Here is a 26915-nt window from a genome sequence, read left to right on the forward strand (position 1 = left end):
ACTGAGTGACCCAGGTGCCTCTATTAAGGTTTTCTTCTAATGTTACCCTATTTTATATAAGCAGGAAGACTATGTTAGTAAATTACCAGTATAGAAAGGCATTTTACATCAAGTCCCTGTAAGTGTCTTCCAGCCTAATATAGCTTATTAATCCACTTATCTATTAAGTTTGTGGTTTTTTTTCAGTCTTTCATGACTATTCGGCAATACCTAACTTCATCAAGAAAAATGACAATTTACTACTAATGTAATTTCAGATTACATTAGTTGTTTATCAGATTTTAATTAAAATACGAAAAAACAGTACAGGGTCAACAGAAAACTATTCAAATACTAACTTTGTAAAATGATGTTTTAGGTCCTATTTAAAAAGCATTTAATGAAGTACTGGGAATATTTTTTAAGAAATTCATAAAATTTTTAAAGTTGGCAAAATTCATAACATTTTTAAAGTTGGGGTAATAACTATGTCATAATTCAACTAATTTATATAACTCTGCCCTATTTTTGCAAAATGTCTTAGTATTTACATATAATTTGATGAATATTGGCCAGGCTACTTTCTTTGTGTTTTCTTTTGAAGTGTTTGTACATTTGTATTAACACAAGTGTTTTAATTCTTGTCCTCAGAATAAATTACCTTAGAATTTGTGTGTGTGTGTGTGTGTGTGTGTGTGTGTATACTTTCTTTTTTTTTTTTTGTATATATTTTCATTATGCCCCTTAGTTCCATTTCAAGAAACCCCAAACCCTGATGTGATAAAATTAGTACCACTTCACTGAATTAAGAAAAAGTGGGTCAGGTTTAAAGAACTTTTCTCTAGAGAAGCAGAAGAATAAAACAACATGACCAAATTATAGATAAATGCTTCTTGAAACGATATGAGCATATTTTATCACTAGTGATTTTCGTCTGTGTGCTTAACACATTTAACTCTATCCAGTTAGTAATACATCATTGTCCAAAGAATAAACGTAATTGACAAGCATCCCCACAGAATCAAGGTTCTCTTGTATTTTGTACAAGATACAAAATGTTCTCCACATTTTGTAAAACAGAGCACACGACCACCAGAAGGGACACTAGATATACCAAACAATAGGAGTAAATTTCAACTTGGGAACGTGTATTAAAAATTTCATGTCTAACTTTAATTTACTTCTATGTAATCCTCATGTGTCTTTTTGCTTGGCTGGGATAAGAGCTGGGGAGAGGACGTTTTGGGGTCTCATTTCTGCTCAAAATCATTTACCTCTTGAAAGAAATTGTTGGTTACATCACACATCTCCTCAAGCCCCAGGATGCTCATCTACAAAATAGTGATAGTACCTACCCTGCCTCATGTTTAGAAAGTTATTGTAAAGCTACAGTAATAGCTGAGCACTCATTATGTTTAATAATTTTAAGAGCTTTAAGAACTCAGGGCTTTCCAAATGTGTGCCTCCAGTGAGTTTCAAGTACTTCCAAAGATTATCATTTCCAAGCAGCATCAGGGTAGCCAGACAGGTCCTGGGACAATCAGAAACCTCAGGCTGGACCCAGCATGAACTACCTCATTACTGGAGTAATGAACTGGGGTTCATTACCTCATTATCCCTTCATATACTGGGTAACTAGTGAAATAGTTTCTTTATACAATAAAGGGATCTAAAGTAAGGATGAAAAGCACTGACGAATCCATTTAATTCTCAACAATAACCTTACAAGTACATACCATCATTATCTCCATTTTACAGATGTTTATCTTAAAGCTCAAGAATACACAGGATTAAGTGAATGCTAAACTTTGAAAAGACAATTTTATGAAAATATTTTTTAAAAAGGAAAATAAAAGTATTGCTATGCACTCCCTGAAATAATAGCTGTATTAATGCCAATATCAAGCATACACTGGTCTCTGTTAAAGCTGGATGGTATGAAGTTATATGACTGTCCTTTCCGAGGGGCTAGGTATGATGACTTCTTTAATGTCTCCTTAAATCCTCTGCTTTATTGAAATGTGATCAACCATAACCTAGCCAATATGGTGATTCCTCCAAAGGAATGTAATTATGTCCAAGACCTATAGGTGACTATCAACAACAGACTTTGTAGACGAAATACAAATAAGCAATTTTGAGAAATAGAAGAATGACGCTGGCCTATCATCTTTCTAAAACGAGTTTATGCTTTCTTTTTTTTTTTCCAAGTTGATATCTTACAGTTCTAATGTTACTTGAAGAATACAGTGTTGCTTCAAACCGAACCTCAATGACTTGACTTCAAGGCCATAGATAATCTGATCTCCATCTCCCCTCCTGCCTTAATTTATCTCATTCTTGAACTGTCACTGAATTTAAAGGTCAAATGGCACAGTGAGGCTTGTTTTGAGTTCCTGTTGGGAAGGATGAGGAGTATAGGTTTCTTTTCCTATTTCAATTATAAACTCCTGGAGAGCAGGGAGCATACAAGCAGCTTTATAGACTTGCCTCTTTAAAATATAAAAGACCTTCAGTAAATTTAACATACTCAATTATGTGTTTATGCAACAAAAATGTATTACATAGTTCCTGTGCTAGTCTTTAGGGAAATAATGCTGACCAAGCCAGATAAAATCATGACACTAGTGGAGGTTGCAATATAGAGAAGTTGAAGATTATAAGATGAAATTCCAATATAGTGTTTATCAGTTTATCTCAAAAACAAGAAGAAAGAGAATTTACATGGAGGGGATCAAGAGAGGGGGAGGGATGGGGAGGCATCGGGAAAGTCTTCCCAGAGAAAATCTGCACTTAAACTGAGTCATGAAATGGGAGGGACAAACGTTGAAGAAGATGTACAGGAAGAGAAAATGGGAATGACAGACAAAGAATTGGACCTTCAAGAGACCAAACACCTTTAGATAAAGGAAATTAATTCAGTATGGTTGAAGGATGGAGAATGGGGTCAGGGAGAGGGGTGAAATATGAGCAAAAGAAAGCTTTTGAAGCCATGGGCAAGAGTTTGAAATCTTATAGTAGCAATCTCATTGGATTTTAAGCAAGGTAGTAACATAATCAGATATTCAGAATTTGGCAAGATTTCTATCTATAATATGGAAAAGTAACTTAAGGCAGGAAGAGCCATGGTTAAGTTTTAATGACAGAAAAACTTCACATTGAACTAGGACTAGTGGACAAGCATGAAAGATATTTAAGAAGTAGAAACGCAGGGACTGGGTGGCTCAGTCGGTTAAGCATCCAAGTTTGGCTCACAATTTATGAGTTTGGGCTCCACGTAGGGCTCTGTGCCGGCAGCTCAGAGCCTGGAGCCTACTTCGGATTCTATGTCTCCCTCTCCCTTTGCCCCTCCCCGACTCACACACACACACACACACACTCTCTCTCTCAAAAATAAAATAAGAACTTTAAAAAAAAATATGTAGAATCAACAAACCTGGTAACTCATTTGGTCAGAAGGGGAGGGCTTGTAGGATTCGATTTCAGGTATGGGCAACTGGGTGGTTAGCTATCCTGTTCTCTTAAATACATACTTCTGGAGAAGCAAGTTTTCTACAGTAGATGAGAAGTTCAATTTGGGATGAATTGATTTGAAAGTACCAATACAAAATGCAATGAGAAATGTCCAATAAGTGGATGGATCCACAGTTCTGGATCTCAGGAAAGAGACTGCAATCAGACATATAGACTTGGGAGACGTCAACATCCATTTTGCCTTTGAAGCCATAGGAGTCATTAAGCTCATTAAGGAAAAGTGAGATGAAAAAAGGGCCTAGCATTTAAGAGACAAATAACATCACTGGCACCTTCAAAGAGGCTGAAAAGGAGCAGCTAGAGCAACAGGCTAAACTCTAGGCAAAAATATTGCCCTAGCAATCCTGAGAAGGGAGTGTTTTAAGGAGTAAGGGATGAGCTGTGTCAAGTGTCGTCAATGGGTCAAAGTTACGAAAATAGCACATTTGTCAAAAAGATGCCATAGGTGACTGTGGTAAGAAAAATTTCCAAGAAATAATGAAAGATGAGCAAATAGAGTCAGCAAGTATAATATCTTTTTATGAAATCTTCCTGGAAAGAAGGAGGATGAAATATAGATGAAAGAGAGTATGGGACAGAAAGACTATCATTTTTAAGACAGAAGAGACTTGAGGATGTTTATATATGATAGAGAATAGGCAGGTGAGAGGGAACATTTGAAGCTACAGGTGAAGGAACATGATCAATAGATCAGTATTCCTGAGAAAGCCAAATGAAATGGGATCCATATATCAGATGGGAGGAACTGGTCGGAAAGAGAAGGTGGAATAACTATAACAAGACAGAAGGTGGAAAGAACTGGCACAGGTATGAGTGAGCCTGTGGCTAAGGGAATCCTATCAGATGTTAGGGAGAACAAGGAAAGAGATGAATGCTGGAGGAGTTAAACCCAGAGAGAAAAATATATAAGGCAGAGAAACCAGAGGTTCCCAATATATTTCAGAATAAGAGAGCCGGAAAGGCTGAGAGAGGCAAGAAGCATTAGGTTATGGTCACACAGCTGGAGGATTTAATGTATTACATCATAGGTGAAATTGTGTAGGTGATGGCAAGTAGCAAATCTATGAGAGTCGATTCACAAAATGACATAGATGTGCAGGTCAACGGGGTGGAGGGAGAAGAACTGAGAATCTAGGGATGTAGATGGTTCATTTCATGGATAACAATGCCACCCAGAATTAGTGCGAGAATTGAAATGCAGGGAAACACGCCCAGAAACTTAAGAACGAGTTTAGAAGCAAAGGTAGATGTGGTCTGTCAACTGGCCAAGGATCAAGGAACTAAAGATGTGAGCCTTGTTTGGTTCAGCTGCAGGTGCAGCAGTTCCCTGCTGGATAAAAAAGGGTCTCTCAGAAGCAATGAGCTGTGGCCACTTTGACTATGTTTGTATGTCCCAGCCTAATTGAGCAAAGGATTTTCCTGTTTTCGTATGAAATAGTGCAGCTTGTGGTGGCTAGAAGAATGCTCTGGAAGCAATCAGTCATGGTCTGCTGTAATTATATAGTCGGGGTTGAATACACTGGCTTTCAGAGAAAGTCTCCCAGTTTGCAAGTTCCAGGGGGAAACGGCTGAAGCCCAGAAGGTCATTGCTAGTCTTTTGATGAAAAGGTTTCTAGATCAAGGGAAAATAAAATGGAATTTCGGCCATCGTTTAAACATTTTTCAACTTTCACGAATTTACATCAGTCTAAACTAGTTTATGGGTACATGTATGATAGCTTTAAACTACTTGTGTTTGGACCAACAGTAAATCATGAGAACTAACGTTATGCCAAACAATGAGGAGAGGAATCATCAATATGGAAAATGTCCCTTGTAAATTATTCAGTATCATGTTCAGACAGTAATCTGATAACACTTTTTAGCAACTTGGAATAAGTCCATTATTTTCTCCTCTGTCAGAAAAAAAATTAGATTTGGGAGAAATATTTTTTAATTTCCTTTCCTTTTCCTAAGCAAACTAAATACCATAATTGGATATCGTTAGCTTTTTCAAAGTATTTATCATTGTTTTTCCTCCCTATTGGATGTGCTAAAAATGTAAGGCAGAATACCGTCTTTGATGTGTCAAAGAGGGAATCGGTTGCTAATCTGGAGAGGACACTTAAATTTGTTAAGCGTCAAGTAAAGACATTTTGTGTTCTCTTCACATTCTTTCCCTTTTTTGCCCCTACTGGTTTTATCACATAAGAATTTGTTAAGTAGAGTGTCATGTGAACATGAGTTTGCACTTACACATTCTTCGTAAACTCTTAAGGTATAAACATTCTGCTTCTGACTCCAGCTGAACTTACCAAACATTACGGAAATTATCGCCACATTATTTTCGAGTTTTATCTCTATAGGTAGGAACGTTGGTTTTATAAATTTGCAGCTCTGTTTTCAGCCTGAACAATGGTCTTGTGAATGTTTTGTTCAATCAAAGGAATCAATGTCATATTTTCTATATTTAAATGGTATGTCTTTATAAAAAGTTACATGAGAATTTCTTGATGTTCCAAATTACAATATTCCCCACATTTTATAGGCTTCAAATATGTAATCAATGTACATTTTCCATATCATTTGGAGAGAGTTTGGAATAAAGATTTGTCTGGAGATATAAGAATTAATAAAAATAGAGTTGTTAAAATACTGCCAGTCTCCAGAAGGTTTTGCCAATCACAAATATGTAGAAGTGTGATAACTTCATGCTTATCTTTGGGTTATATACTTCTCACTTCAGACTAATTTTAAGTAATGCCTCTTATTTAAAAAGTCTTCACAAAGGGTATTTGCTCAAAACCCTTCTCACTCTTTAGAAGTGATGGAATCCTGGAAGAAATCTACTTGGCCATAATGTATATCCCAAACTGTGCAACTAAGTCACAATTCAGAAGCCTAGCTAAGTTACAGAGTGTCCTAGAACCTATGAGAGAGAGTGAGGGTGGTTCAATAGTATCTCATATTTGGTGTTTTCAATATCCCAAGATCAATCTGCAGAGTAAGAAATAATTATAGCTATTTAAAACTAAAGCAGGTCTCTACAATTCACTCTCATAGACCAGAATTTTCCAAGACCAGGGAAAATGTCTTCATCTAGCACAGACAAGACCATTCTCATGGCAAATAACAAAGTAGCCCTTTAAAAAATTTTCATTCTTGGGGCACCTAGGTGATTCAGTCAGTTGAACATCCGACTTCGGCTTAGATCATGATCTCATGGTTCGTGAGCTCAAGCTCCGCATCAGGCTCTGTGCTGACAGCTCAGAACCTGGAGCCTGCTTTGGATTCTTGTCTCCCTCTCTCTCTGCCTGTCCCTTGCTCGTGCTTGCTTGCTCTCTCTCTTCTCTCTCTCTCTGTCTCTGTCTCTCTCTCTCTCTCCCTTCCCCACTTGCACTCTGTCTCTCTCTTTCTCAAAAATAAACATTTAAAAAAAATTTTTTATCTTTCCCTCTCTCTCTCCCTTCCTCCTTTCTTCCTTTTTTTTTCCTTTTTCTCTCTCTTTCTCTCAAACACATTCACTCATTAGCCAGTGTTCCCACGGGTTAATCACTTTGCTTCTTCTTCCCTCTCCAAATAAACCTGAAAATTATGTCTGACATCAGTTGTATATAGTTCAACATTAAAATTAAGTTCACAGGTAAACTTTAGCAAGACTTAACAGTTTAGGCACAACCTCCAGATTCCAATTGTGGTCAGAAATTTATACAGTTAATACATTTTCACCTTTTTGTGAATACTGTAAGTGTGATTATCACAGAACAAAAGCGTTCAACAGTAAACATTAATACTAACTTTCCTTATATTGGTTCTCTGATATTAACAAATGGTATCTTAGATTATCAAGTTAACAGTTATTTAGGTAAGTAGGAGGAAGCTTAGTGGACGGTTTTGTCTACAGCTTTCATCTTTGAGAAGCAGGAAGGTGGGAATCAATAGCAGTAATTCATACAGTTTTGTCATGGGAGGTTTATGCTCAATAAATGATATCATTTAGAATAGTCATTATAGTATTAACATTTCCCAAGGAAAACAGATGCTCCAGAAGGATAAGATGTACTGAACAAGTATCTAATTCCTGGGATGATGGCTTTCTTAATAAATATTTAAGTATTTTTTGTTCCATCAGGCAAGATAATGGTAATGTTTTTTTTTAAACTTACATGCACATGTGATTCACACAGACTCACTGTTATGATTCTGTTACTGTTTTCTAATATTACTATATGCTATTATTCCAGTGTATTCCAATCCTAATCTGCGATTGTGAATGGCAGAGGTAATGTAAATATTAAAATTACTCTTCTATTTTTAAAGCTGGCTTTTAAAATTGACTTAAGTTTTTAACCCTATAATACATTATAAAATATTAAAATAGCATTTCATAATCTCTCAATAATCTAAAAGTAACAATATCCAAATAAAAGCAAGTAAAATATGTTTCAATACTACGCAATTCTTATAACATATGGAGTGCATTTCCACTGAAATTCAAAGAATATGAAATAGAAGAAAACATTATATCGTCTTAATCATCCTCAATTTTACATCAGTCAAGCAACGGACTTCCATCAGTTTCTCCAAGATGATTGCTTTATACAAAGGATAAAAGCCTGTTGGAACATTTACCCAAGTCCTTTTTTCCAGCTCATTTATTTATTCACATTTACAATTCGTGAACGATTTATTTCATGATGCTTTCTGCCTATAAAAAAATCTATGAGAAGTTATATCATCTCAACTCACAATTATATATTTCTGTCCTGGTATGATTCTATTTGCATGTAAAATAGCATTTCCACAAGAGAACTGCTTGGTTCATGGCCTCTGACGAAGCCACTCCTACCTGTAGACATGTAACATGACTAGTCTTTGATTTTCCTCTGACCCTCTTAGTATACTGAATACAAATTTTGAGCTGGCAGCTTCCACTGGCAGAAGTAAATGAGAAAAGGGGAAGGAAGACCTCTTCAGCTATTTCCTCACACATGATCCCTGCTCTGGTCCTAGCATCCTGGTATTGGTTTCTTCATCTTAGCAAGAAAAGGAGGAAGGAAAGAGCAAGAGAAACCTGTCCTGCTGTCTCAGAGGGCAGTTAGAATTGCTGATTCTCCTTCTCTGCCCAGCCAAACACAAGAAGGTGAGCAGTGGTAAAAATGGAGAATATGGAAGGTCAAGAAAGGTAAATTCCACCCAGACATTGCACATGCTGAGTGCCCCAGGCCCCACCCCTCTGGTTGTCATTCCTCTCAGGTTCCCAGGACTGAGTTCTGCCTGACATTCTCATACCATCAGAGATCATCTGCCCATGCCAGAGCTCTTTGCTCTGGTCCAGAAAACATCACCTCAGGAAAGACTGAGTTCTTGGAAGCCTTCCTGTTTTCAGCAGTGGGAACCAAAGAAAGGACACCGCCATCCTGCTTACTGGAATGAAGAGAGGCAGTTAGAGCCCTGGCTCTCCACGTGGGAGCTCCAAAAGCCTTCCCTTTCATTGAGACATGGTTGATATGTGCTTAGAACTTAAGATTTATCGACACTTTTCTTTACAGATATGTGAACATGTTTGTTCTTGAGTTACATAGAGACTTGTAATGGAATTTGATTACCTGTGCAAAGTTAATTAAAAAGGGAAAAAATGCATCTCATGTTCCAAACTAAGGCATAAATAAATTTTAGCATAATGCCCATTTTCAAGATGAGGACTGTCTCTATAGTTCTATTAGTGTCTCTATACACTAATATAGGATATAGGGTGACCCTTTCCTTAGGATTCAGGATGTGAGACATAATACAAAAGCTTTTGGTTTCGTGTGTGTGTGTGTGTGTGTGTGTGTGTGTGTTTTATGATTTTAGTCAAGTTTTTCCATGGGATTCAAGATGCACATACTAGCTATTGAATTCACCATAAAATATGCTGACAGATATTTTTAAGCAATCCAACTGCCCCACAAAAATTCAAACAGTATAAATATGTATAAAATGAAAAGTCTTTCTCCTACTCCAAAACTGCATATTTCCAGAAGTAACCACTGCTAATAGTTTCTTCACCAGTGGACTCCTTTAATAATTTTCAGGACAAACTCCTCTACTAGTTTTAGAAGGGTCTCCTAGAAAAGCCCAAATGCAGTTGCCACCAGTAGTTCTCAAAAGCTCTTCCAGAAAATACAGGCCTTCCAACTTAGTTTTCTTCTTATCTCTTAATCAGTCCAACCCCTGGGCGAAACACTGCCTACTGTAGAGTTTTCCGTAAGAATGCAAGGCTTGCTTATGTCAACTAAGGCTTGGCATTTCTCTCTAAATCTCTGGTTCAGGCCTGTCCATGACCCAAATTATTGTCGGGCTTGTCAGCAGTCAATAGCATTGTGCTGATACAGCAAAGCTTCTGATAATCTCTCCGCAGTTGTCTTATGGGTGTACTTTGAGAAAAAGGTCATCAGCAAAGAGTAATAACTGAAGGACGTTTGAACGTTTTCAAAACAGTGGAATTAAAAGAGTTCCTATTAGAAAACAAGCATGTTAATACCGACTGGATCCCAAACACGCCTTTGTATGACAGCTTGCACGAGACTAAGGTTAGTACCGCTCATTTTCTTTCTATGTAATAGGGGATTTGGTAAAATAAATTAGTAAATGATCAGATAATCATAGTACAAGCTTGGGATCCAAGTTAGTTTCTAGCCAGACTGGCCCAAGAGGGTCTGCTGACAGGTTAGGTGCATGAAAACCCTTTACCCTCTATAGTTTCTTTCTCAGTTATTGCCTATTTTTTCAAGGCTTCCAAGGCTTCTATATTTTGCTAATATTTTCCTGTCCTTCACAAATGAAATCTTATATATCCACTCACTTTAAAAATAGGACTTGATGTGCTAGATGCTGTTCTAGGTACTTGGGTAGACCTATACCCTATTAATGAAGATCTCTGCCCTCATGGAATCCACATCCTGGTGGGAGATGACAGATTTATGTTAATAAATAAGAAACTTCCATACTATGTTAGAAGTCGATAAGTCTATGGAAAAGATTTAAAAAGTAGAGCAGGGTAGAGGGCTTTCAGAAAGGCAATAGAGGGGACAATTTTCAAAAGCGTAGTGTGCGTAGGTCTCAGTGAGAAAGCAACATGTACACAAAATCTTCCGAGAGGCAAGGACTTAGCCAGGAGGCTATCTGGATAAAGAGCAGAGAAGGAACAGATGATGCAGGTATCCTAAGGTGCATTTGAAGTACAGTAAGGAGGCCATGGTAAGCAAGAGAAAGGATAGGAGGTGACAGCAGAGGGAAGTGTAGAGATGAAGTGTAGGAGATACAGTCACAGATTACATGGGGCAGTGCAGGCCATGGAATAATTTCAGGCCTTTGAAATGAGAGAAATGAGGAGACACTGGAAGTTTGGAGCATAGGAGACCCATCAACTGTGGTAATTTCAAAAGAATGATTCTTAGTTTTGTGCTAAGAAGAGACTTTACAGGGATAACAGTGGAAGAACAGCACCCAGTTAGAATACGACTCCAGTAATTAAGAGAGGAGATACCTCTGGCTTGAATCAAGAGGGTGACAGCAGAAATGATAGGTAGTGATCTCATTAAGATGTTAGGCATGGAATGTGTTACTCTTCCCAAAGGCATCTCAATTTTATAATACCTCACCTCCCTAAAAAAAATTATTTGGTTAAAAAAAGGAGAAGGAAGAAAAGAAGATATCTACTAATGGTTTAATTTTAGGCGTTGCTGAAGATACTGCAAGGAGAGTTCTCCATGGGCCTCTCACCTTCATCAGCGAGCATAATCTGATTTAAGCACAAGGCACATTTGTGTCAGATAATTATTCTAGAAACTGTGAGGACAAACAGTATTGAACAGGCATTTATAAAGTACCCTCTGTTCATTCCGTCATTGAAGCATGAAGTATTTCTTCACACTGATGAGGAGTCAGACACTGTTCTAGGTAACTGAGACACAACAGTGAACAAAACAAACAAATGTCCAAGCGTCTGCTGTGCTTATATTCTAGACAAGAAAAGATAATGATACCGAAGTGATATAGCATATCCTATAATGACAAATGCCATCGGAACAAATGTGGAGCTGGGGAAGAGGAATCAGAGTGTGTAGTCAGTGAGAAATGCTTCAGTTTTATTTCGAGTAGTCAGGGTAGGGCCTCATTGATGAAGAGAAAGAATCCAAGGCGGTAAGGATCACACTCTGACTCTTCAAACTGCTAATGGAACTCCTACAACTTCCTGAGTAATTTTGTAATTGATCACTTAATATACCTCATTTCAGAAGGAGTCTGAGTAAGAGTTTAATGATTCAACTATAACATAATCCTATATTGTTTACAGTCTTTTAAATCATTTTCCTTGCAAATTTCACACCTATACCATATTTGAAATCTTTTATATAATTCACTATCAAATAAAAGAGCTCATGTGGTACAGTTGCTGTTGTAGTCGACTATAATTATTAGGCTTTGTTTCTTTTACAGCACTATATGTATTTAGGAAATAACTGCAAAAGAATATAAATGAGAATAGATGCTCTAATTCCAATGTTACTTTCTGCCTGCTTTGTATCAGGCTTATTGTGAAGTAAATTGAAAACACAATTAAATCATTTTAAAACATAGGAATTTTTCCAATGATAACAAAAGGAATTATTCTATTTTTCAAAATGTGGCTTAGTACTCCGGTGTCAGAGTTAAGCCAAAGTCTGACTGGAATCTTTCAGACAATTTTGTGATGAACTTCACCTTTCCAGCTGACTTTATGGACCTTATGTGGCAGCATGTTCATTATCCAGAATAATAGTCATCTTTAATATGTCACAAATCTGAAAAGCTATGACATTCATTCCCAAAGTTCAACAAAATATATTAACAAGGCTTAGGCTTTATGAAGAAAGGTTGTCTAGGTGATTATGACAGATTTCCTTTTCGTTTTTATCAATCTAGGAATCAAACTCCAAGGCCACAAAATGCTTAAATATTGTCTAAATATTATCTCTGACCTGTGACCCAGAATCTTTCTCCAGGTAAAAGTGTAGAGCAAAATTTTTAAAACTATATGTCTCAAAATAGAAGTTTATGAAGAAAAGTGGTGTCTATGGACAAGTTAAATTAGGGATACTAGTTTTAGTCTTCTGCAAGATTTCTCAGAGATTTTAACAAAATGTAGCCCCATGAGATTGATATAATTAGCAGTGCTCTTCAACAAACTATTTTTCATAGAATCATTGCCTCTGTAAAAAAAAAAAAAAAATATTTACAAGGAACACTGCCTGGAATCCATATATAAAAAATCAGAGTAGGAAGAGTTAGGGATTCTTAAACCTCACACCAGGTGCTAGCCATTTCAATCATTATATTCTTATTACCTCCGTGTATTTTCAGAACTCTTCTGTTTGCAAATACGGAAACCCAGTTTACACTGGTTTAAGTCTCCTAAAAAAGTTTTCCCTCACATGGAAGTGAAAATACTGAAGCTAACATTGGCTTTGGGTATAGCTAAATCTATGGATTCACTCATGCCTCCAGACCCAGTCTTTGGCTCTCCTCATCCTGTTGTCCTGGTTCACTTCCTCACTGGGCAGATTTTCTTCAAATGGTGAACACTTGGCAAATTCACACTTACCTACCCTGAGCTGCTTAGATTAGCAGAAAACTACCTCACCTCTCACCTGTACGTTGTCCAATGAAAGTTTCTCAAGTCTCTTTGGCTTTGCTTAGGTGAGATGCCCATTCTCATACCAGTCTCAATGGACAGGAGGACGGGCTTCACTGAACAGAGTCTGAGTCAGTGCCCAACCCAGAATTGGCACAGGAGAAAAATCAAGTTCACACCCTCCCCCGTGGTCTGAAAGCAGGAGGACAGTTCCTAAAAACACATGAGGAATTGGTTCCTGTGGAAGTGAAGATAAAGAAGTGCCAAGGACAATGATGGTCAATTTAAAATTGCAATATTGGCTGAGAGGTAAAAACTAACTCTACCTTTCCTAAGAAGAAAGTTCATGTCTTTAAAATATTGGATACTCCCTCATTTAGGATATAACTTTATTCAGGTATTTAAGAGATTGTACTTACCTGCGTAACAGTTTCCTACATTCCTGTATATACATTCCTATGACTTCCTGTATATATCCCTCTGTGCCCAAGTTACCACACGGAATTCTATGGCCTTGCTTGCCACTGCCTCCCTCATCATTGGAGATCTCCCCAAAGACAGGGATCTCACCCTAGTTACGTCTGAACACAGGGCTTAGCACTGTGACACAAACACTCTAAGCACCCCAAGCCTGTTGAACTAAATAGAATTCTTGAGGCGGGGAGTATGTCCTACTTATTTTCCTAGGCTGACAAACAGATGCTGAAAAAACTAGAAGACAATAATTTACAAAGTGTCAGCACTATGGTAAATAAATTTTGTTTCATATGTTCATCTGAAAGCATAATTTGGATACCATCACAATGAAAGAATACTGTTGAGTGAGAATTTTATGACTGTTAGATTTCTGGAAGAAACTAAATATAAAGATTCTATATGAAATTTTAGTCTTAATTCTGCACTGCTTAAATGAAGTATGTTAAAGGAATAAAATAAAAACAAATTCTAATATTAGCCCAATTTAAAAAATTGCAATGCAGAATGTAAATTGGTACAACCATTCTGTGGAAAACAGTATGGAGGTTCCTCAATGAATTAAAAATAGAAATATATATAATCCAGTAATTCCACTACTGGACATTTACCCAAAGAAAATGAAAACACTAATTGGAAAAGATATATGCAGCCTTATGCTTATTGTAGCATTATTTACATTAGCCAAGATATGGAAGCAACCTAAGTGTCCATCAATAGATGAATGGATAAAGATGTGGTTGATATATACAATGGAGTATTACTCAGACCTAAAAAGGAATGAAATCTTGCCACTCACAACAACATGGACCTGGAGGGTATTATGTTAAGTGAAATAAGAAAAAGATGGATATCATATGACTTCAGTAATTTCTGAAATATGAAAAACAAAACAAAATGAACAAAAACAGACTCACAATGGAGAACAAACTGGTAGTTTTCAGAGGGGAGGGATGAGGAGACCAGAGAAATAGGTGAAGGAGATTAGGAGGTACAAAATTCCAGTTATAAAATAAATAAATCAGAGGGATGAAAAGTACAGCATAGGAAACATAGCCAATAATATTATAATAGTTCTGTATGGTGACAGAAGGTAACTGCACTTACCTGTGGTACGCATTTCATAATGCATATAACTGTTGAATCACTATGTTGTACATCTGAAAATAATATATGATTGTATACCAACTACACTTTAGTTTAAAAAAAATGAGAGACAGAGAGAAAAATTACAATGCAAATATACTGTTCAAAATTATCAAATGACTTAGAAAACCAAATGCCCATGGCTGAGGTGATTGTGACAAAGGCTGCTAGTTGTCCCCCCAAAGTCTTTCTTTATTCCTTTATTCCTTTATTCCCTAATGGAAATCCCAAATTGGGCACATGGTGACATCAAATAAAAATTATGCTTTCTGGATGATCATTCAACTAGGTATATCCAGATACCTAAGTCTGGAAAATGATTTAGACACATATATTGGGTATATTTTCTTGGAAATGCTGTATTTATTTATATATTTTTTTGAGAGGTGGGGGGGTGGGTGGTGCATAGAGATAGGGAAAGAGAGAGAATCCCAAGCGGGCTCCACAGTAAGGAGCTCACAAAGCATGGGATCATGACCTGAGCTGAAATCGAAAGTTGGATGCTTAACCAACAGGGCCAGCCAGATGCCTCTTGGAAATGTCTTTAACCGGTACAGACCTGACCCACCCTTTTTCTACTCTCTTTCTCATTGTCTGCAACAATTTTTATGGCTAGAGTCAGAGTAGCCATGTTGGACCATACAGTCTTTGGCTACACATGGAAAAACAGCAAAACCAGCTCCCTAATATCATGGGCCATAATATCTATATCAGCCCTGAACCCTCACCTCTGGACTTTTATATGAGAGGGAAATAAACTTCTCTACTTAAGCCACTTTTACTTTGGCTTATCATTTGTAGCCAAACATCATACTTTTATTCCATTAACAGGGATAAAACAGAAACTCCCTATATGCCAGCCTACAAATCCATTGGTTATCCTTTCCCTTTTTATTGGTCAGTTTTCTTGCTAAGCCTTTGAATATTACAAGCTGTAAGTCAACAATAGCACTTCATCCAGAGCCAAAATACCTCCCAAGGGAACCTATAGCAACACTGACAGGGTATCAACCTTTAGGGCCCAATCCACACAACCTGGATTAATTTAGTTATCCTTCCTCTTACTGAAATGATTTAAATAGTTCTGTCACATCCTTATCAACCTGCTACCTTATCTGACCAGTGTCCTTTCTTCAAGGCCCCATTCAAGTCTAGTCCCCTTTCTCCTCAGCCCAGCCCTAGGTGACCCAGCCAGGCCTCATTCTCTCTACAACTCGTTTGGCACATGCCATTTTTAGAGAAAGAAGTTGGACTGCCTCCTTCTCCTCTCTAGCTCCAACCATTTTAGAACCAGAAATTTTAGCCATATCTTTACAGTCTTCAGAATAGGTTAGAAAGCAAATAAAGATAGAAATGAGGACTTTTCTAATCATAAAACAGAATATTTGAAAGCACTTTACGTTCCCCAATTGATGACAGAGTTGAAGTTGGTTTAAACCACAAGACACTGTGGCCTCTCTTAACAGTGTTACAAGCATTTTGTTTTAAGCTCTTGCACCATCTGATCATGTTCACACTCCCCGGCACTGCAGTGAGGACACTCCACATTTAGAATCTAGAATCCAGCATCATGTCTCCTGTATAAGCATTTTCCAATTTATTAATACTACATTCTAAGGTAAATATACAACCCAGAAGAATTAAATTTAGAAGGTGCTTGGACCTCCTGAATCACAGGTAACAAGAATGGCAATGGACATTACTTCAAACTATTTGTATTTACTCTCCAAAATGTTCTGTTGAAACAGGTGACGAAATGGAAACTCAAGGCACTACCCCATGATCTCCCAGACTGATCACAGCAAAGTAGGAAGAAGAGCCCACAGCTCTGTGCCCTGGTTACTGGCCAGAACAGCCCCAGCAACAAGTCAAAGTCCTCATGTTTGCAGAGCCCTAGTCACCGTTACTGATCTTCTCCCGCCATGGAGTGGCTCAACCTCCTCAGGAGGTAGGGGTTATAACCTCAGCAGCTCCACTGCCCACATTTGACCTGACCTGAAATGCTTAGATTCTGGCTTCCCCAGCACCTACTTGGAAGGGCCAGGCAAGACAACCTGGGAGAGAGCATCCCCAAATAAGAACTATGACCAAAAGAGACAGTAGATAGCAACAAGCTGGCAGTAACTGCTCCCACCCTGTTTGTTAGATGTTCCAAGGATTATGGAATCAGCTATATTTTCTTGTGAAGGTGTAGTTGACTCAGAGGCACATTAATTTCTATTTGCTTTTTTTAAAATTTTTTAATCTTTGTTTTTGAGAGAGAGAGAGAGAGAGAGAGAGAGAGGGAGAGGGAGAGGGAGAGGGAGAGGGAGAGGGAGAGAGAGAGAGAGAAAGAGTGTGAGTGGGGGAAGCGCACAGAGAGAGGGAGACACAGAATCTGGAGCAGGCTCCAGGCTGTGAGCTGTCAGCGCACAGGCCAATGCAGGACTTGAACTCATGAGATGTGAGATCATGACCTGAACCAAAGTCAGATGCCCAACCAACTGCACCACTTAGGTGCCCCAATTTGTATTTGCTTTTCTTCCTTCCTAGTCTTACTTTCTCTTTCACTCTTGTGCCCCAAATAATGAATTAGCACCTAAGTTTGCCTTGAGTCCTGATAGCTAAGAAACCTGGGCCTATCTGTTCTTGGTCCATTTAGGCTACTCCACTAGCAGGCATCTCTTCTGCAATGCAAGCAACAGAAAGCAGGAAGAGAGAAAGAAATTCAGCCCCTCCTTCTTCAGATTATTTCTCAGAAATTACAAACAACATTTCTATCTGATCTCATTGGCTAAATTTAGACACAGCCATATCCAGCTGCAAAGAAGGCCACAGTGTTCTGTAAGATGTGCCCAGTGAAAAATGGCAGAACAGCAACAAAGGAGGAAAAAAAGAAATGTTTGGGGGGCAATCAGACATGTTTTATACGCCTACCACAGCCTGGAACTAGAACAGTCCTACTCCTGTGATTCATTCATTTTCCTGTCTGCAAACCTCCTACATACCCTTCTCCATATTTATTTTTCAGTTAATGGCCATAGTTTCTTTTTTAATGAAAAAATAAACCAATCAGAAGAAAAATCCCACAAGCTCCAATTGCCACATCTACCCACCTGTCTGCTATGATGTCCATATTCTCTATTTATGTTCTTGCTCCTAGCCAAGGCCAAGGCTTTACTTGTAAGTTAAATACAATTCCATCTGGTTTTACTCCAAAACATCACTCCATCTATTCTCTTCCTCTGTTTTCTGCAACATCAGTTTGTGGGTTTTTTTCTTTTTGCTTTTTTTTCTCTTGTGGGTTCATTCTCCTAAACTTATTGCAATTTCCCCTCTCAAATCACCCTCCCCCCTTTAGTCTTTTCCTTTCAGGTAGTGTCCCATAGCTTTCCTATTCCTACACCACTTCACCAAATCTGCTCTCATCAGTCATCAATAAACACCATGTTGACAAAGATGATGGTCAATGCTCACTTCTCATCTGAGTTTTCAGCAGCATTTGCCATAATCATTCTCTCTGCTTTGATGTATTGTCACTTAGCATACACATCTGGCTGGGGTTTCTTCTCCCTTTCTGGTCCTTTCTTCTCAATCTTTTTTGCCCGATTACTCTCTTCCTCCTGACCCCTAAATGCTAAAGTACTCCAAGTCTCAGTCCCTGATTCTTTTCTCTATCTATACTCACTAGGTAGGTTGATCTCCAATTTCATGGTTTTGACTACCATCTATAGTCTTTTGTTTTTTAAATGTTTATTATTTTGAGAGAGAGAGAGAGAGAGAGAGAGAGAGCACGTATGCACCCATGTGCACAAGAAGGGGGAGGGGCAGAGAGAGACAGAGAGAGAGCGAGCTGACAGCTCAGAGCCTGATGCGGGGCTCAATCCCAGGAACTGTGAGATCATGACCTGAGCTGAAATCAAGAGTCTAATGCTTAACCAACTTAGCATTCAGGCACACCAAATACCATCTATATTCTGACAGCTCCCACCTCTCTATCACCTTTCCTGGTCCCTAACATCCACATTCAACAACCACTAATTCAGTATCTACTTGATTTCCAATAGTTATCTCTTATAAGGCATGGCCAAAAAATCTACTTTCCCTGTATTCACCATCTAATTAAATGGCAACTCTATCTTTTCAGATGTTCATACCAAAAGCAATGCTGTCATTCGTGACTCCTGTTTTCTTTCACACTTCAGGCCCATTGAGTCAGCCAAATTTTCCTGTTTAGCTTCAGAATAGTTCCTACTACCCTCCCTGCTATGTCCTACTGTTTTCAGAGCTAATGCTATTTAGTCTATTCTCAACCCAAAGTCAAAACAGTACAGTTAAACCAAGTCATATCATTTCATTACCCTGCTAGAAACTCTCCTGTGACTTTCCATCTCACTTGGAGTAAAGGTGAACATTGTTACTAGGACCTATAAATCACTGTATGACCTGACTCTCCATCCATGACCTGTCTTGTCTCTTCTATTAATGCTGTTTTCCTCTTTAGAAATGGTGCACCCTTTAGTTTCCCTTGCCTCTGCAGACATGCTGAGTAAGAAGTTTTTGCAGCTGAGGTCAAAGAGGTTTTTGCCTGCTTTCTCCTCTAGGGTTTTGATGGCTTCCTGTCTTACATTTAGATCTTTCATCCACTTTGAGTTTATTTTTGTGTATGGTGTAAGAAAGTGGTCCAGGTTCATTTTCCTGCATATTGCTGTCCAGTTTTCCCAGCACCATTTGCTGAAGAGACTGTCTTTATTCCATTGGATATTATATGTGGACTTTAGTATGAAAACGGATGAAAATAAGGGAAGGGAAGCAAAAATAATATAAAAACAAGGAGGGGGGCAAAACATAAGAGACTCTTAAATACAGAGAACAAACTGAGGGCTGCTGGAGGGGTTGTGGGTGGGTGGGGGATGGGCTAAATGGGTAAGGGGCATTACAGAAGACACTTGTTGGAATGAGCACTGGGTAATATACATAGGGGATGAATCACTGGAATCTACTCCTGAAATGATTATTTCACTATATGCTAACTAACTTGGATGTAAGCTAAAAAATACATACATACATACATACATACATACATAAAAGAAATGTGCATCCTATCTGAAAATTCAGCCCATCTCAGCTCTTCTTATCTCCCTTTCCTGCTTTAGTTTTCTCCTTGTTTTTTTTGCACTGTAGAGCACAGTATACAGTTTACTTGTCTATTATCTATCTCTTTTGCTAAAATATAAACTAAATAAAGCCAAGGGCTTTTGTTGTGGTTATTGTTGTCTGTTTTGTTTACTACAGTATCCTAGAGCAGTGCCTGGCACTTAATAAGAAGCACTCAGTAAATCTTTGTGGAAGGAATAAATGACAGGTTGGTTGGCCTGTAATTTCACAATAGTTAAGCACTTGCCACATTTCCCAGAAGAGGCTCACACCTGTTCCCTGCTCTGCCTCAAGCATATTTGGACCTAAGTGTCCCTAAAGACATTCCAAAGACTGCTTCCTAAAACCCATATTACCAAATTGCTGCATATGCAAAGTCATATAGCAAGAGTAATTGCTAGAATCTATGAATTAATAAGGAACAATGACAAAACTGTGGCAGCCCTGAAAAAAAATCTTCAAGTACATAAAACAAGTCCTAAATGAATGGAAAGATGGTCTGTGCCCCTAAATAAAAATATAAATATATCAAAAGTTAATATAGGAGCCTAATAAAATTTTCAATTAGAATTCCAATGATATCTTTCTAAAAATTTACAATATTATTTCAAATTTCATATGATAGAAGGAATCTTCCAGGTTTCCCAAAGAAACATGGAAAACATTAATGCCATGTAAATGGTATGGTATAAAAGTAGCAATAGAAGAGAGAATAAACAATCTAGAAACAGAACAATCATACACTGAGTCCACTGATCCACTTAAAAGTCCACTTAAAAGACAAAATTTGTCATTCAAACTTCTGCTGCATATTAAATACAGAAAAAATTTCCAGAGAGATCAACAACCTAAAGATTAGAAACTAAAGTATAAAAGCATTAGAAGAAGATCTAGAATATTGGTACAGCATTGGTGAGGATAAAACCTGTCTTAAGGGGAAACTCGGAAGTTATAAACAACTATAGAATCATGCTAAAATTTTACATAGCAAAATAAAAAAAAACTTGTTAGAAACTATTAGTTTTAATATAGTATTTTTCAGGAGAAGGGTAGAGATAAGCATACTTGAATATGCATGCTAAAAACGTACTATCAAACAGAACTCATGGGACATAAACAGATCTGTATGGTGAGATAACTGGTTTCATGACTTCTCTGATCTCACAGAAGTAATAGAAACTTCCATGTCTCAATCTATACGTAGGATGCCTAATCCCATTTAATAATGAAATCCTCTGACTCTTTTCAGAGGTAATACTTCCCCCTTCATCTTCCAGACTGGGGCTGCCAGTCTTCAGGAAAAGGATGCAGCTATCATCACCTTTGTTCTTGCCAATTTATCTCCCTAACCTGATAGTCAACTGTGTCAGATTCCTCCACGACTTGCCAGATGAGTTTTGAGGTCAGATGAGGCAATCGAGACTTTTCTTATTTGAATGGCACTATTTCTGAAGTGAATGTCACAGAGCACTTCTGTGGCTTCTTTAGAGACCCTGGTGCTTGTGGCCTCTGAACCTGTAGTTCCCTTGATGTGGCAGCCAGGTATCTGATTTCAACCTCTTTTTGAGAAATTTAATGCTTCCAGGCAGACTTATCTAAGAGCACCTTGGACAACACTCACACAAGCTCCAATGCACACAGGGCCTGTATGTGGTTCAAAGAAACCCACATCACTTCCCCCAACACCTTCACTGTCCCCAAGAACTAGCTGCCCACCTCCCTCATCTTCTACTTTTCCCAGACAGGGGGGAAATGTCTTCCTCCTATGTCTCCTTCCAGCAAGGGGAGAGATCAGGCTGTAGTGGTCCTGGTGAGGCCCTCTCACCAGGTTGATGCAAGAGTTAAATTCTACACTCCATTCTCTCCTGGGGATGGGCATAGGAGTCACAGCACACCAAGTGGTCTTTCCAAAGAAATGCTCTTTGTAAATCCTCTTCTCATTTTTAACATCCTCAGTATAGGCATATTTTTTTTTAAAGTTTTCAAACAAAAAGCAAAGATTTCCTTTAAAAGTCTGTATTGGGCTAGCACCTCCTTTTGCTCTATATTATATATTTTACTTTCGTGTTTTAACCAAAACCTTCAATTAACTATATTGATAGAAATGTCTAACTTACAATCTGGTAGACAAAAGACTCAAGACGGTCAAGGACATTCAACTTTTTCAATAGAAGCTAAGAAATAAGAAAAAATAAAGCCAAGGAGAATGATGATTTTAACAAGTTCCACAAACTGTAGAAGAAATAAATTCTGGGGCACCTAGGTGGCTCAGTCGGTCGAGTGTCCAACTTCGACTCAGGTCATGATCTCATGATTTCCTGAGTTCAAGCCCCACATTGGGCTCTGAGCTGACAGTTGAAGCCTGCTTTGGATTCCGTGTCTCCATTTCTCTCTGCCCCTCCCTACTCATGCTCTCTCTCTTTCTAAATAAGTAAATAAATAAATAAACATTTAAAAATAAAAAACTAAAATTTTTTTAAACATAAATATCCTAATACACAATACCAATTCTAATAATCATTTATATTTAAGCTTTCCAGTTCAAAGAATTTGATTTTCAAAATGGAAAAAAATCCAGCTATGTGTTCTCAATAAACAGAATACAATATTCTGATATTTGACACAACATTCTCCAAATACAGAAAAAATAACAATTCTACCTATTCACTTTAGGTGGCTACTATGGAACTGATTCACAAACTGTATGAAAACAGTTTATGAAAGCAAAATTATTAGCTAATTCTACTTATGAATATAAATATAAAAAGTCTCAGTAAGCTATTATCTAAAATATATAGCAATTTATATTTCTGACAAGTAGGGGTATTCATGGGAATTCAAAATCATTTAACATTAGAAAAATATATCCATGAATTTATCTATGCCAATGCCTTATCTGAGAAAAAAAAACACATAATATTTCATTAGATGCAGAAAAATCAGATGCAAAAACAATCCATCATACACTTAGGGCAAAAATCAAGAATAGAAGGGAACTTGCTTGACTTTATAAAGGATATATTTTTTAAAAAGTTCAAAAACATACACAGTAATTAAATGTTAAAAGAATTCCCTTTAAAGTTAGGAATGAGACCCAGTTGCCCACGGTCATCATTTCTAGTCAACATTTTAGTGAATGTCTAAGGAAGCACAATAGAGGCAAGAAAAATTAAAAATTAAATAACAGTTGCTATCAATTTCAGAAGCAGGAAAAGTTGCATTATTATTGAAATTGACCAAGTTTTCCATTGGAGATTTTGAAATATGAACTGTAAATTGAGAGACTGACAACAGTAAAACCTTTAACTTTGATTCCCGAAGTTTCAACAACCAAAATTATTTTTGCGGTTAAGGAGATAAGGAACACGAAGGCATGAGAAAAAAAAGATCATTAAAAACAGCGATATTAATTTCAATACACTTGGACTTCAAATGTAATGAAAACACCAGGACTTCAAAGCTCTCAGGTAACCGCCTTCCTCCTGAAAGAGTCCTGGTCCCTCTGTGTGGTTTCCTCCATGCCTGTTATTCTCCCATTCTCATTAACTGAGTCATCCACACTGCCTGCACATCTCCTGTTGCTTCTCTCTCTGCTGCCCCTACCCACTTGGAGTAAGCCTGGCTCTTTCAGAGTACATAGGCTTCTCTGTTAAAAAAGGTAAATCTCACTCCTCTGGGCATGAGAGTGAAGGATCTCTGAATGATGCCATGGACATCGCATTTCTCTTCACCAAGCACAAGCCAGCCCCTCAGGCAGAATGCCGGTATTTTGGCCTCTCTTCCCCTAGATGAGCTTCGTGACTTTTTAGGACAGATTGACCTTCCCATACCATTTTTTCCCAATCTTTGCTGGTGTTCGATAAGCCCAGAATATTAGAGCCCACTAACTATAAATACATCATTAGTATTTCTTCTCTTACAGTAAGATTTATTGGCTTCTACTCTGAAATCATGGGATTACTGAAGGGGATAGATTTTTCACACTTCTCCCAAAACCTATAAACTTGCCTATTCTTAAAAACATCCAAAGCATCTGATACACACACACACACACACACACACGCAAGATTTATATAGTAACGTGCTCTTTGGATTCTCTAACATTGATTTGAGATAGCCTATTTGACAATGTTAGAGTTATTTACAAGTGTGGCCACATCAGTGGTATAGTTATTTAAGCAAGAGGTGCAAAGGTAGTAATTGGTATCATGAGGTAATTAACATAATCATGCAGAAAAGTACATCAGTGTTTAAAAGCAGTAGCAATATGAAACCAATGTCTTCCCATTGTTTAATGTGGCTCTCAATACCAACGAGCAGTAATGTCAATATGCTTTAGTGATTTTTTACCAAAATAGTAAAGAATACAAAAACATTAATACACTGACAGTCCCTAGAAATGTTTTTAAAATTAAGTTAATTATAAGTAAAACCTGACAAAACATACACACAGAAACTTTAACCTCAAATGCACCCTAAACTCCTTAAGTATGGCAAACACTTCCTTGTGCTAAACTCTTCACCTGAGTGTCTTCAATTTACTCCTTCCCATTAATGTGACTGCAGATCATTTTCAGTGTGTGAAAATCCTTTAAAAATATAATTCTTTACACTCATGACCTTGAAAATATATGAGGCCAATTTAATAAATGGTTCTGAATCCATGAAACTGCTGTAGCAGCCCAACTCTAGATTCATAGGCAATGATAAATATGTATATAAATGTGGGCATCATTTACTCTTCCGATTGCAATCTCCAGTTAATGACACGCTGAGTAGTGCATCGCACCATAGAAGCTTCAAATAATTATCTGACTCTCTTCACCTCTGTTGCACTCGTGCTGAAAAATTAAGGAATTCGTTCTTAGGGCCTCTGCACAGAGAGCACAGATTCAAGGAAGAGGGCATTGCCATTGAAAGCTAGAGGTAATAGCCAAAAAAGCTTGAGGTAATAAGTGACAGAGGCCAAATTAGTATTCAACTGCCCAGTTCTCATCTATTTCTCCCCAATATATTTCAGATAGGTCTCACTCAAGGTCAACAGGGGATTCGTGTGCAGAAAACTAAATGGGAAAGTCAGATGGTAATAGTCCAGCCCCAAGTCCCCTGGGCTTCAAAACTTGGCTCATCTTCTCAGAACTCACCTTTGTCATACACTGACACTATTAACAGGCTGTAAACACACTCAGCAGTTAATTTTAAAACCCCATTATTGAACACATTTTGCACTTTAGGAATGTCCATCAATTGTCTAGTAACTAGATAGAAATGAGGGGAAATGGCACATATACCAAACCAGGTATCTTCTTTATGTTACTTCATTTTTGACTCTTCAAAATCTCCATATCACTCTCTTTCAAAGCAATATGGTCCCTCTGAGGCTGTGTTATTTGGCAATCTAAGGATCTTAGCCAATTTTTATGACTAGAACACAAGCCCTTGACATCATTGGTAGGAGACAGTCGTCCTGCTGAGTAACTTAAGTTAAAAGTACTTGTCATAATTCTGGCTCAAATTAGTAGAGCTATCCTAATTAAATCCAGCATTTCTGGTTTCCATATTTCTGAGAACAAAGTGCATTTGACTATAATGCTAGTTTTCTACAACAATGAAAAGCCTCACATGACATCACACTCTTATTTCAATGAAAATTTTACATTTATTTTTAAGTGACTATGAGAGCAAGAAAATCATACTCTCAAGTATCTGCCTTTATCTTCTAAACTTGCAAGTAAACATTCTCATTGCTATCTTTTTTTCTACTCGAGTTTACAGTTTAAAAAGCTGTCTTTCTATCTATCTCTAGGTGATATATAAACATTTCACTATAAAAAATGTTCTGGTTTAATCAAAATGAATCAAAAGAGGCTTTAGCCAAGAATTTTCAATCTTTCATCAAAAGTAGCACTGTCAAGGTTGAAAGAAAGCACTAATAATCTAATTTTCTGTTCTTAGTTCTCAGGCTTTTCTCCCTGAAGTTTGTACGTTGATGTCAGTTTCAACACTCTTGCAATCAAATGTCTGTGCGGGAGGGTATCACACAACCAAGAAAATAATGGAATCCCAGCCATGACTTTGATTCAAATGGAGAGCTTGCATGAAGTAAAGCCTATTTTTTTGTATGTAAGAAGACAAAAAATGTGTAACTAAAGTAAAGATACACTGATACGTATGATACCAGAGAGAAAAATAAAGGATTTTTTTTGACACATTAGAACACAGGTGCACTTGATACTGGTAGTTATTTTTATTATTTTAAATCTCATAAAGTTTCATACAGCAAAACCTGTCATTTAAAATGAAATTATACATGTGGCTTCTGATGGTGCTGCTTTGCTCAAAGGCAGTAACCAGGCATGTCATTTCCAGGCTCCCCCAAACAGTCTTGTCTTACTGAGTAACAAGAATCTTCACAAATCTGGTGGCAAAAGTTTTGAGAGTATCCTAACTACACAAGGCTTCCAGTTTGTACATTTACCTCAGGTTAGAAGATGTACTGGGGACAGTCTAAATAAGATTTATGTCTATAATTTCCTTATTCTCAATAAAGATGGTCAAGCCCACTGTCAAAACTAAGCCATGTATTGGATGTAATTTAAAACGTTTTTTAAAAAAGAGTTAATGATAGGGAAAACATCATTGTTTTGCAAGCATTTTGGGGAAATGTACATATGAGTATCAATGGATGGCCCCATCCAAAATAAAAAGATACCTCCTTTCAAATGGTCCTGAAAATCTCTCCAGGGAGTCTTCTTATTTCCCCAAAGAAACTTAAGTTCCCTTTATGATTTATGCTGAATAGCCTGGCATGTGTTAAATTCCTTTTATAAATCTGTCAACATTCAATTCTTATATAGGCAAGTAGACAAGATTTAGATTGCGCCCCCATGCAACAATTAAAGAATGTGCTATATTCATCGTGCCTAACCCCAAATAAACACATTGTTGAGAAAATTATATGTGATTTTTCCCCCCACAAAAGATATTCTCTACTGAAAAAAAACTCCAG

General features: G+C 37.5%; 1 long non-coding RNA gene across 2 annotated transcripts; it reads left to right on the forward strand.

Moving 5' to 3' along the window:
- The first annotated feature begins 9646 nt into the window (after positions 1–9646).
- On the forward strand, positions 9647–26110 carry LOC125921254 (uncharacterized). Of its 2 annotated transcripts, none has more exons than XR_007457355.1 (2): positions 9647–10067; positions 25862–26110. It is a non-coding gene; the product is annotated as an uncharacterized LOC125921254 (long non-coding RNA). The 2 variants fall into 2 exon arrangements; XR_007457356.1 differs by lacking the exon at positions 9647–10067 and adding an exon at positions 15595–16718.
- Positions 26111–26915: the final 805 nt, after the last annotated feature.

The sequence above is a fragment of the Panthera uncia genome, chromosome C2 (genome assembly GCF_023721935.1).
Source record: "Panthera uncia isolate 11264 chromosome C2, Puncia_PCG_1.0, whole genome shotgun sequence".
In the NCBI taxonomy this organism is placed as follows: Eukaryota; Metazoa; Chordata; class Mammalia; order Carnivora; family Felidae; genus Panthera; species Panthera uncia.